Genomic DNA, 11976 nt, shown 5'->3' with positions numbered 1-11976 from the left:
TGGCTTATCCAAATGTCAATCATATTAGTTCATTTCTAATTGGTTAGGGTTAGCAGGGGTGGGTGGACTAAGACTAGTTTTTTCATTAGGCAAGTCTGGACGAGTCCCAGGCTTTGTCCTTATTGGTTATCACCTGGGACGGGGGTGGGGTTTGTCACAAGCCTAGTACTTGCAAGAAGTGAGCCCTAAACTGGGTGTTGGTGGTACATGCCTTTAATCCCAGCACTCCAGAGGCAGAGGCAGGCACATCTCTGTGAGTTCAAGACCAGCCAGGTCTACAGAGCTTAAAAAAAAAAGACAGTTTTTAGGATAGTTCTTAACTGAGTTATTAGGGGCCTGTCATGGTATTTGCCCGGCCTTCTCTACAACAAGGGGATCTGATGATGATTTTGTTCTTCTGGCATCTGAACTTATAAAGACACACACACACACACACATTACACATAATTAAGAGTAACATAAATATTTAAAAAATAAAGCTTCACCAGGGAGCCTTCAAGGGACTGACCTAGGCACTCCACGGACATTACAGTTGTGTTGCTTGGTCCTTTTGTGTGTGGGACTCCTGACAGCAGAAACGGGTTGTCTCCTACTCTTACTGGCTTTTAGAAACCTACTCTTCATATTGGGTGACCTTATGCAGCGTTTAAACATGGGGAAGTGCTTAGACGTACTGCAACTTGAAATGCCATGTTTTATTGATACTCACAGGAGACCTGTCCTTTTCTAGATGGAGACAGAAGAGGAGGGGATTGTGGAGTGGGATGGGAGATTGGGGGGAGGCTTAGGCCAGGATGTATAATAAATACATGAATAAAAAAATAAATAAGTTACAGACAATCCATTTGGAGTATTTCAAAAGGTGTAATGTTTCTTTTGTCAATGAGAGAAGTTAGAAATACCCTCCCACCCCAAAGCAGCAAATACAAACACTTCCTTGAGAGTCACCAGCACACATAGGGTAAATCCTAGAAAAGGGTGAGACAGCTTTTGCCCCTTTATCAGTTTCATCAGAGACTGGATCTCCTAGAGGGTGGAGAGAAAGGAATTTCCAGGTGGGGAACACATTTGCTAAGTGATTCAGGGATTGGAATGTGGCCTCCTCCCCAACAGCTGCTGAATGGTTAATGAGTTAAGATAAATAAATGACAAACTTAACTCCCCACCCCTTCAAAAACTGTAGTGGTAGGAGCTGAATACTAGATTATCCCACATTCCTCTCTAAAAGTGGAACCAGGGAGCAGCTTTAACAGTTGGAATTAACAACCTACTGAGCAGTCATCATGATCAAGATGTTTTTAAGCTAACAAAGTCTTTTTCTTTCAGAAAAGCAAAAGCTAGTATTGCAAGCTTGTTTGAAGGCACCACCATTACTCCAAATTGAACAGTCCTAGGAGAGCAAAAGAAGGCTACATTCACAGGCCCTGCTTTCATACTAGTGTGTTGCGTAGGTTCAGGACTTGTCATTATAACTGGAATGAATTTTAATGGTTAACCTCTTCTTGGAGTTAAACAGTGCTTTTAGTGTGACCTCACCACCAGCTGTGCAGGAAGGGCTCTGGGTAGATGCTCACAGAGATGCATACCCACAGCTCTTGGCTTCTAGAGGCTTCAGGACAGTACATAGGACCCGTTAAATCCATTCTCTAGGCTTTTCTGTGTCAGGCCAGAGAAGCCGCATACTGACAGCTAAAATGAAGTATCAACAAACAAATGGAGAAACATCTATTCATACAAAGGGTACACACAATAGAAAAGAAGAAACTGTTGATTTTTGCAACAACATGAGTGAATATTATTTTTGCGGGGGTGGAAGGGTGGGGGTGGTTCGAGACAGGGTTTCTCTGTGTAGCTTTAGAGCCTGTCCTGGAACTCACTCTAGACCAGGCTGGCCTCAAACTAACAGAGATCCGCCTGCCTCTGCCTTCTGAGGCAGGCGGATCTCTGAGTTTGAAGCCAGCCTGGTCTACAGAGGGAGTTCCAGGACAACCAGGTCTACACAGAGAAACCTTGTCTAGAAAAACAAAACAAAACAAAACAAAACAAAGAAATGTTGATATGTCACTACAAAACACATCTCTTCCCTGAAAGGAAATGAGGAGTTGTTCTTTGAGCCAAATATGTAGCCTGGAAACATGGATTCAAGTTGTCCTAAATAACATGTTCCAATGTGGAAATAGTTTTGTGAGGTTTTTAATAATTATAGAACAAAAGAAAGTCATAAATTAGGACACTTTCAAATACAGTGGTGAGAGTGGGAATGTAGTTCAGTTGGTAGACTGCAAGCTCAGGGTTCCATCCCCAGTAACACATAAAACCAGCACGGTGGACACACTGTAATCCCAAATCTCAGTAACACATAAAACCAGCACGGTGGACACACTGTAATCCCAAATCTCAGTAACACATCAAAACAAGCACAGTGGACACACTGTAATCCCAATACTCAGGAGTTGGAGGCAGGAACATCAGAAGTTCCAGGTCATCTTTGACTATATAGCAAGTTCAAGGGCTTGGCTGATGTGAAAACTTGTTCAAAACAAATAAATAAAATTCTGTTACATAGGAACATCAAGCAGATGGGTTACAACAAAGGGAGCAGATCTATGCTATGGGTTTCAGATGCTATCTGAAGATATTATATTTTATATATTTATTTATTTATGTGTAAGTGTTGTATCTGCATGTACATCTGCATGCATGCCAGAAGAGGACATCAGATCCCATTATAGATGGTTGTGAGCCACCATATGGTTGCTGGGAATTAACTCAAGCCCTCTGGAAGAGCAGTCAGTGCTCTTAACTGCTGAGCTATCTCTCCAGGCCCTTCTGATGGCATTCTTAGGTTTTGATTTTTTTTTTTTTTTTTTTTTGGTTTTTCGAGACAGGGCTTCTCTGTGGCTTTGGAGGCTGTCCTGGAACTCGCTCTGTAGACCAGGCTGGCCTCAAACTCATTAAGATCCACCTGCCTCTGCCTCCCAAGTGCTGGGATTAAAGGTGTGCTCCATAACCACCCAGCTCATCCTTAGCTTTTGAGTCAGCATAACTTAATGGTCTGTTAGGACTATACAATCCAAAAGATTGTCCTCAAGATGTCAGTTCAGACACAACAGTGGTTATTCAGGGAATAAAGGCAGGAGATAATTCAGCTTTGTGTCTGGATCATTCCAGCTCTCAATCATGAAGTACTAATCAGTCATCCTCACGGAACCTTTAACACCAGTGTGGCTTTTTTCTAGGAACTTCAGTTGTCATGGTTATACAGGTATGCATATTGGTCAACACCGAAACTGAAACATGAAATTTTTTTTGAGACAGGGTTTCTCTATTATTTTGGGGCTGTCCTGGAACTCGCTCTGTAAACCAGGCCAGCCTCGAACTCACAGAGATCTGCCTGCTTCTGCCTCCTAAGTGCTGGATTAAAGGCGCGTGCCACCAATGCCCGGTTGAAACACAAACATATTTTCACACGTATCTTGTACCTTCATATATTTAATTTAAACACATTTATCTCAATTCTCCAAAGTAAGATCTTCCCGAAAGTTCAGTTTGGGTGACTGATTTAACAGTGAATGCTGTGTTGGCTGATGAGGTCATGTATAACGTCTTCCAACAAAGTGAATTGAAACCAAGTGCTAGATCAAAATATACTTAAGACGCGTGATAGGTTACATTAATTGTAACCAGTTACATTATGTTGGTAAAGATTTTCTTATCACCTTCTAAGGAAGTTGTCAGAGAGAAATTACATCACCTCTGCCTGCAGTAAAAATTTGATAAGTTAAACTGGAAGCACAAATAGGTGACCGGAAAACAGATTTCTGAATTCAAGAATTCAGATGCAAAACAATTTGAGTGACAAGATGAAACCATTTGAGTGAGTGACTGAGCTACTCTGACATCTTCAATATTGGGACTCTAGCACCAAAAGTTTTGATGATAAATCCACAGATACTCAAATTAGGTTCTTCAAAGACAAGGTTAGCAGGTGGAAAGTACTGTTAAGGCACATGAGAAAGTGAGAGGTTCAACTGATAAGTAGCAAGTCTTTGTGGAATACCTGCCAGTGCCAGACACTGAGAAAGGGAGTAACTGTAATCAACAGGTAACAAATTCTTTGCTAAATTAGATACTTTCTCACTGTTAAGACACATGAGAAAGTCAGAGGTTCAGCTGATAAGTAACAAGTCTTTGTGGTATACCTACCAGACACTGAGAAAGGGAGTAACTGTAATCAACAGGTAACAAATTCTTTGCTAAATTAGATACTTTCTCGTGTGGTATTTTGAATTAAGATTCTGTGGGAGTGAAACTTTTGCTTTACTGGGTCAGTCAATGCTGGTTAGCTGGGGCTACCCCTGGGCAGGTTTTTCTGGGTTATCTAAGAAGAGGCTAGGTAACAAGGAGGGACTGGGATGCATAGATTTCCCTGGGAAGGGAAAATAGAAGAGATCTCCTGGGAAAACTGGAGGCCGGTAGGGATGGGGACATGATGGATAGGGTTGTGGGGATGGATGGAAGGGGAGAATAATGAAAGAGATGTCTTCATGGGGGGTGTATTTTGGGGTCAGGTAAAAACCTGGTACAAAGGAAACTCCTGTGAATCTACAAGGATAACCCAAGATAAGACTCCTAGCAATAGTAGATAGGTAGCCTGAAGTGACCATCTCCTGTAATCAGATTACTTACTATCCCATTGTCATCCCAGAGCCATCATCCAGTGACTGATGGAAACGGATACAGAGAACCACAGCCAAGCATTGGGCTAAGCTTGGGGAATCCTGTTGAAGAGAGGGAGGAAGGATTTTATGAACCATAGGAGTCAAGGTCATCAGAAAGGAACCCACAGAAACAACTAACCTGGACTTGTGGAAGCTCAGAGTCTGGACGACAGCCAGGAAGCCTGCATGGAACCCACCTAGGGCCTCTACATGTGTGTGACAGTTGTGTAGCTTGATCTACTTATGGGGCCTGTAGTGGTGAGATCAGGGCCTGGCCCTAACACTTTGGCTGGCTTCCAGGACCTATTCTTCATACCGGGTTGCTTTACCCAGCCTTAATGCAAAGGGAGAAGTTTAGTCCTATCTCAACTTGATGTGCCATGCCTGCTCCTTTCTGAACAGAAACAGAAGAGGAGTGAATGGGGGACTGTGGAATGGGAAGAGAGGAGGGACGGGAAAGTGGGGAGGTTGTGGAATATGACCTTAAGATGTGTTACTCGTTTATGCTACAGAGTATTTGTTTAATGATACAAAGATGTGTTGCATTCTTTTATGTTACATTTGTTTAACTCTGTAAAGCTGTGTTACTTTGCCTGCTTGGTCTAATAAAGAACTAAAAGGTCACTAGCTAGGCAGGAGGGAGAAATAGGAGGGGTTACCAGGCCGAGAGAATAAATAGGAGAAATCTAGGGAAGAGATGGAGAGTGAGAAAAGAAGGAGAGGATGACGTCAGGGGCCAGCCACTGAACCACAAGTAAGAAGGAAAGAAAGGTATGTAGAATAAAGAAAGGTAAAAATCCTAGAGCCAAAACAGAGCTAAAGAGAAGTAGGGTAATTTAAGTTAGAAAAGTTGGCTAGAAACAAACCACGCTAAGACCAGGCATTCATAAGAAAGAATAAGTTTCCGTGTATTTATTTGGGGCCTGGGTGGCAGTCCCCCAAAGAGTAGAAAAAAACTACAGCGGGGATATAAAATAAATGAATACATTTAATTAATAAAAATAAAAAAGAAGTAAGCTGAGCAAGCCATGAAGAGTGAGCCAGTAAGGCGTGTCCCTCTGTGGTCCTGCCTCTGCTCCTGCTTGAGTTCCTGTCCTGTTGCCTTTAATGATGGATAACTGGAAAGTATAGGCCAGATAAACTCTTCCTCCCCAAGTTGTTTTTGGTCATGGTGATTTGTCATAGCAACCAAAACCTAACTAGGCTAGCTCTTTCTAATTCAGGCTTGCAAAGACAATGCTTGATCCAACCTCCTGAGCATACTGGGTAGGATATAGCAATAAATATACTGGCACGATGCTGGCTAACCAATGTGTTGCCATACGTAGATCTAGGATTACGAGTAGTGAAAAGGTGGAAACAGATCACGATGTCTTTTCTGGAATATCAAGTTAATAGATAAATAAATGTACTACCCTCCACTCTTACATGCCTGAAAACTGAGACCCATCCTTGTTGGGGGGAAGTCCTGTGCATTTGTCAATAAAGCACTGTTGAGCCAATAGGAATCTAAATAGGTGGGACTAGGAGTCCAGGAGGACTCTGGGAAGGAGAAAACACAAGAGAGTCAAGATGTAATGCCATGGGGTAGGAAGCCCGGAACTATTCTCTGGTAAAAGAAATACTTAGATTAACAATTATGGGGTAATTACTTAAGTCAGAGCTAGCCAGTAAGAAACAAGCAAGGCCAACAGCTTCATAATTAATATAGCCTCCTGTGTGTTTATTTGGGACTGATGCAGCTCTAGAACCAGGCTGGCGGGAAGGCTCCTCTTAAAGAAAAAGCTTCTCTTTACAGATATCCTGGAACCTTTTTTCTTTCTTTCGAGACAGGGTTTCTCTGTATTGTTTCGGGGGCTGGCCTCGAACTCACAGAGATCCCCCTGCCTCTGCCTCCTGAGTGCTGGATTAAAGGCATGCACCACTAAGGCCCGGCTTATCCTGGATCTTTTAAATGCACTTCTTAATCACCAACTACTATCTATTCTCTCTGTATCTCTTTTTTTTTTTTTTTAGATTTTTCCTGACAGGACCTTGCTATGCAGTTCTGACAGGCCTGGTACTTTTCATGTAGTGCGTGCTGGCTTCAAACTCACAGAATCTCCCTACCTCAGCCTCCCAAATGCTGGAATTACAGGTGTGTGCCACCATAGCATATTTCAATATTTTAAATTATATTTATTTTATTTTATGTGTATGATATTTTGCCTGTATGTATGTCTATGACAGAGATCAGAAAAGGGCACTGAATACCCTGGCCATGAGCTAGGGATGGATCTGAACCATCCTGTTAGTGCTGGGGCCCAAAACCCAAAAGCAACAAGGGCTCTTAACTGCTGAGTTTTGTTTCATTTTGTCTTTTTGTGACAGGGTCTTTCTATGAAACCCTGGCTGACCTCAAACTGGTAATTATCTTACCTCAGACTCTCAAGTGCTAGGATTATAGGTAGGGACCATGGTACCCTCACTTTCTCTAAATAATTTTGACATTCATTGCTCTCTTTAAAACATAATCCCCTGCCCTCTTTCATCTGTGGCATGGAAATCTTCACTGACCAGATTCTCCATCCATTATTGTCAATATTAAGTCCAAATCAATGGTATTGTTTAAATGATGGAATAATTTGACCCCAATTCTCCAGTGTCATGGTATATTATTCTCTTAACATTCCTGTCCAGCCATATAACCTGCATGTACTATAATCTTTCCGTGGTGAAGTAGGTAGTGATTGTGTAGAGACAATGAGCTGCAGCAATTTCTGAGCAGACAAACCATCCTGTGTGGGCAGAGAATAAGGTCCAAGAGGGTTGATGATTGATGATAAACCCATAGGGGAAAGGATCTGATCAAATTTACCAAAGGTGTTTGGTTTTATCCAACAGTGAAATGAATCCTCCCATCTCCCGGTTTTCTTTTTGTTTAGGTTTTCTTAATATCCATGAATACTTAGAAAATCCACTTAATATAGTAAATCTTATGTTTCTGCTTCTGTTGAATGGTTTATGAGCGTTTGTCATTCAGACATACAGAAATCACCCCAGAGGTGTGTATCAAATGTTACTTCCCTTCTAGTTGGCTTTATAGCCAGGTTTATTTCAACACCATGGCTACTGGTCAGTCCAGAGCTAGTGCAGTTCCCACCTAGGACACAAGAGGGAGTGTGAGATTAAACCTTTGCCGAGTGACACAGGGCTTCCATCCCAACCTCCTTTAGCAGGCGCCCTGGCTCATTTGATACAGAGCTAATAACTGTTCTTCAATTCCATGGAAACATATTTGAAGGAAAATCTTTGCTGAACACAATGTGTTTAGTTATAAGAACTGTCAGTGGGTTTTTTTTTAGGTTTTTTGAGACAGTCTCACTACGTAGCCATGACTGGAATTCTTTGAGTAGATTAGGCTGGTCTCTAACTCAGAGCCCATCCTGCCTTCCAGGGTGGGAGGATTAAAGGTGAGATCTCTTTAGGTGGTTGATGTCACTGAATGTTTCCTTATGTACTGCTTCCTTGTGTAATGCCTTTGCACTTAATCCCCTTAGGGAGCCCACAAGACTATTCAGATCCTCAAGTTACAGAAAGAAACGCAAAAGCATCAACTAGCTGTTGGGTCTTAGAACTAATTCTACTCATTGTATTTATTTTAGATCAAGTCCCACATTTGACAGAGGGTCCATGGATGAGTGGCAGGTGATAGCTTATGAGATTGAGAGAGGAGTCTATAGGGTGAGCTCACAGATACTGAGGAACCAGAGCAGACTGTATTGCAGTAGTCCCTGCTGTGCACATACACATACTGTAGGGGACAGAGCCCTTAAACGTCAACCATTTAGCCATGGCGATTCTGGGAGTATCGCTTATCCTCTCCACACTGATTTCTTCATGCTGCAAATGAGTTCTTGCCTGTCAGCTCGCAACTGTCATTCTTTCACAGAGGATTTCCCTGTTTTTCATTCTAAAACAACTCCCACCACTAGCAGATTTATTTCCCTTTATCTTTTTTCCCCCTTTTTGGAGACAGTGTCTCATGCAACTCAGGTTGGCAGGTCTGCACCACCATGACCCATTCATGTGGTACTGGGGGCAGAACTCAGGGCATCGTGAATGTTAGATAAGCAGTCTACCAACTGAGTTACCTTCCCAACTCTCTATCCTATTATCCTGTGTGACTAAGACCTTTCATATGTTTCCCGTTAGGTGAAAATCCCCTATGTCTTCCTCCTAGGAGTCTAGCTTCTCTAGATAATGTCTATGTACTTTGTGCCTAGAACATTGATTGGTACATACTAAGTGATCAATAAAATCTTAATAGAATGAACGAATGGATGGATGGATGAATGATATAATGGTGAGGAAGTAGGAACAGAGGGTTTCAAAGGCTATGTCAAGAAGATTTTCATAAAGACAACTTTTCCATCAATGACAACTATCTAAAAGCAAAGCAGCCATCTTCAGAAGGGAGCATGTCAAGACTGGAGGTACTCATGTTGCTTTGGTTGGGAAAGGCTGACTTGAGTGTCCTTTGGCTCCTCAATACAATTGCAAGTATTGAATTAAAAACTTGATTACAGGAGACTGTCTACTCTCCATGCTAAATTATAGAACAGGTATTCTCTCTGGTAGCTGGCAATGAAGAGCCCCTGAGGGCGAGAGAGGCAGAGACAAGGGAGTTGACAATGGTGGCTTCTGACTGAAATGATGGTGGGGTTGACTTAAAGAGCAAAATAAGTCAATGTGACTATGAATAACCGTTTCAGAGTAGTTGCTGCCTTCACCACTGGGACCTTGAACTCTTCCTCAGAACCCCACTGTCCTTGTGACTTTTCTTCCTTTCTCATAGTTGTTTTAGTTTCCTTTCTCCCCAGCTACATCAAATTAGTCACCAAATCTTGTCCTATATACCACATAGTGTCTCCCAATATGAGCCTTATCTTTATAAAGCTACCTCTGTTTTCCCTACCCCAAATATCTTAGAACATTCAGTCCTTTCTCTATTATATAGGCTAAGCTCTTTGGAGAGGTAAATGTTACCAATCCCTCCCTCAGACAGAACCCTCCAGTAGCTCTGTACTTTCCTGGTCATCAAGTACAGCACCCTTGGTGCTGATCTCAGCTGGCTTACCTCTCCTGTCCCACTCATCACCTGTTCCTCTGCCCATTACTCTTGTGCTTCCAGAGACTCAAGGCTCTCTGAGGCTCCCTCAAGACTTCGTGTCATTTACTACATCTTGGGTCTTTGCTCATATTGGTCCATTGATCTGGGCTGCTTCTCTAAGCACTTAATGCCTACTACTCTTAAATTTTAAGTCTATGTCCCAGTATCAAGTGTGGGTCAGGCCTAAGGTCTCAGGTTCCTCCCTACTGACCTGCCCTACTATGAGAAAACAGCTACGTTTTGCCCAACACATTGTCTTAGTTTCTTCTCCTGGTTCTGTGACAAAGTACCCTGACAAAAGCAGCCTAAGGGACAGAGAGTTTATCTTGGCTCACAGTTGGAGGTACAGTATGGAGGGGGGTGCAAAGCAGCAGGAACTTTCGAGTGGCTGCTCACATTGCATTCATAGACACAGAGGGCAATAAAGGCTGTGCTCAGCCAGGCTTTTCCATTCATACAGTGTAGCATCCCATCCCTGGGGAATGGTGCCATCCACAGTGGCTAGGTCTTCCTCTCAGTTAACCTAATCCAAATCTTCCCAGGCATGCCCAAAGTCCCATTCCCAGGTGACTTTAGATTCTGTTAAACTGACAGCTAACACTGACTGCTGTATATATTAACAAGGCTTGTTTAAGTCTTGCTTTCCCTTCTCCCAGGAGCTAACAGACCATGAACCAGTTCTTGCTCATGCACATCTAAGTTGCTATGGTTTGTCCCCCTCTTCCACAGGCTTAGTGTGAAAGCCAATGAGATGCCAGACGTGAAAACTCCTTGTGAACATATTTATTCAGCAGATAACTTCTCAGCTCTTCTACAGCCGATCCAGGAGATGCTGTGTTATGTAGTGGTGTAACCTTGGCTTTTTGGCATGGGGGCTAGTGTATCTTTCAGCCTACTATTCTGCTGACCAGACACTGAACTCCTTTGGGTCAGGAATAATGTGTTATTTACCCCCACACATACTCAGTGTGTATTAGTGATTTTTCCACTACTATATCAAATATTTGAGGTACTCAATTTATAATACTAAAAGGTTTATTTTGAAAGTCAAGTCCATGATAGATTTGGTCCTGTGGCGAGAGTATATAGTAGAATAAAATTTCCTAGCTAATGGCCAGATCACTAAAGAGAGAGGAAGGGCCTAGAGCCCCATTCTCCCCATTGAAAGGTGCCGACTTCCCACTATGCTGGCCTTCCTTTGTTAGTTAGTTTAGTATCAACTTGACACAAGCTAGCTTGATTTGGGAAGAGGGACTCTCAACTGAGAAAATGCCTCCATAAGATTGCCTATAGGCAAGTCTGTCAAGCATTGTCTTGATTAATGATTGACATGGGAGGGCCCAGCCCACTGTAGGTGATGCCATCCCTGAGCAAGTGATTCTGGGTTATATAAGTAACAGCATTCTTCCGTGGCTTCTGTTTCAGTTCCTGCCCAGACTCCCTTTGGTGATGGACTCTGATGTAGACGTATAACTGAAATGAACCCTTTCCTCCCCCACGGTGATTTTGGTCATGGTGTTTATCACAGCAATAGAAACCCTAACTAAGACAGTCTCACTGTCTCACAATAGCACCACTGTAGGAACCAAGCCTTTGCTATATCAATCCATGAGAAACAGTTTGGATTAAAACTGTATCAAGGGGCTCCAGAGACACTTTCATCAAGTGAATGACATCCCAGGGAGAGGAAAACTTATGCAGATTCATGGGGATGTTACAGGTCATTTTCAGAGCACCCCAAATGGTTTAATATGGATACTGGTGTAGACATGAGGAGTACATGGCTAGGAAGGAAGGTAAAAGGTAGAAAAGCCACGTGTTCATGTTAAAGAGGTGGGATTTGGAGGGTGGCAATGGAGCTTACATAACAGACTTAGGAAGAGGCCTCTGGGGCCATGTGGGGTGTGGTACAGGCAGCACTGACGGCTCTAGCAGGAGTAGGACAGTAAGGAAGCTTTGGCCACAGAACTGAAAGTAAGGGATGGCATAAAGCACTCCCAAGAGGTAGAATAGCCTGGCAAAAGCGAAGGGTTAGCAGGGCAGCCAGGCAAGAGGGAGGAGCAGTGGGTGTTTGCTAGGTTCTGGTTATTTGAATATCTACAT

This window comes from Mesocricetus auratus, unplaced genomic scaffold (genome assembly GCF_017639785.1).
Source record: "Mesocricetus auratus isolate SY011 unplaced genomic scaffold, BCM_Maur_2.0 Super-Scaffold_100014, whole genome shotgun sequence".
Lineage (NCBI taxonomy): Eukaryota > Metazoa > Chordata > Mammalia > Rodentia > Cricetidae > Mesocricetus > Mesocricetus auratus.
Note: the sequence above shows the minus strand (reverse complement) of the source record.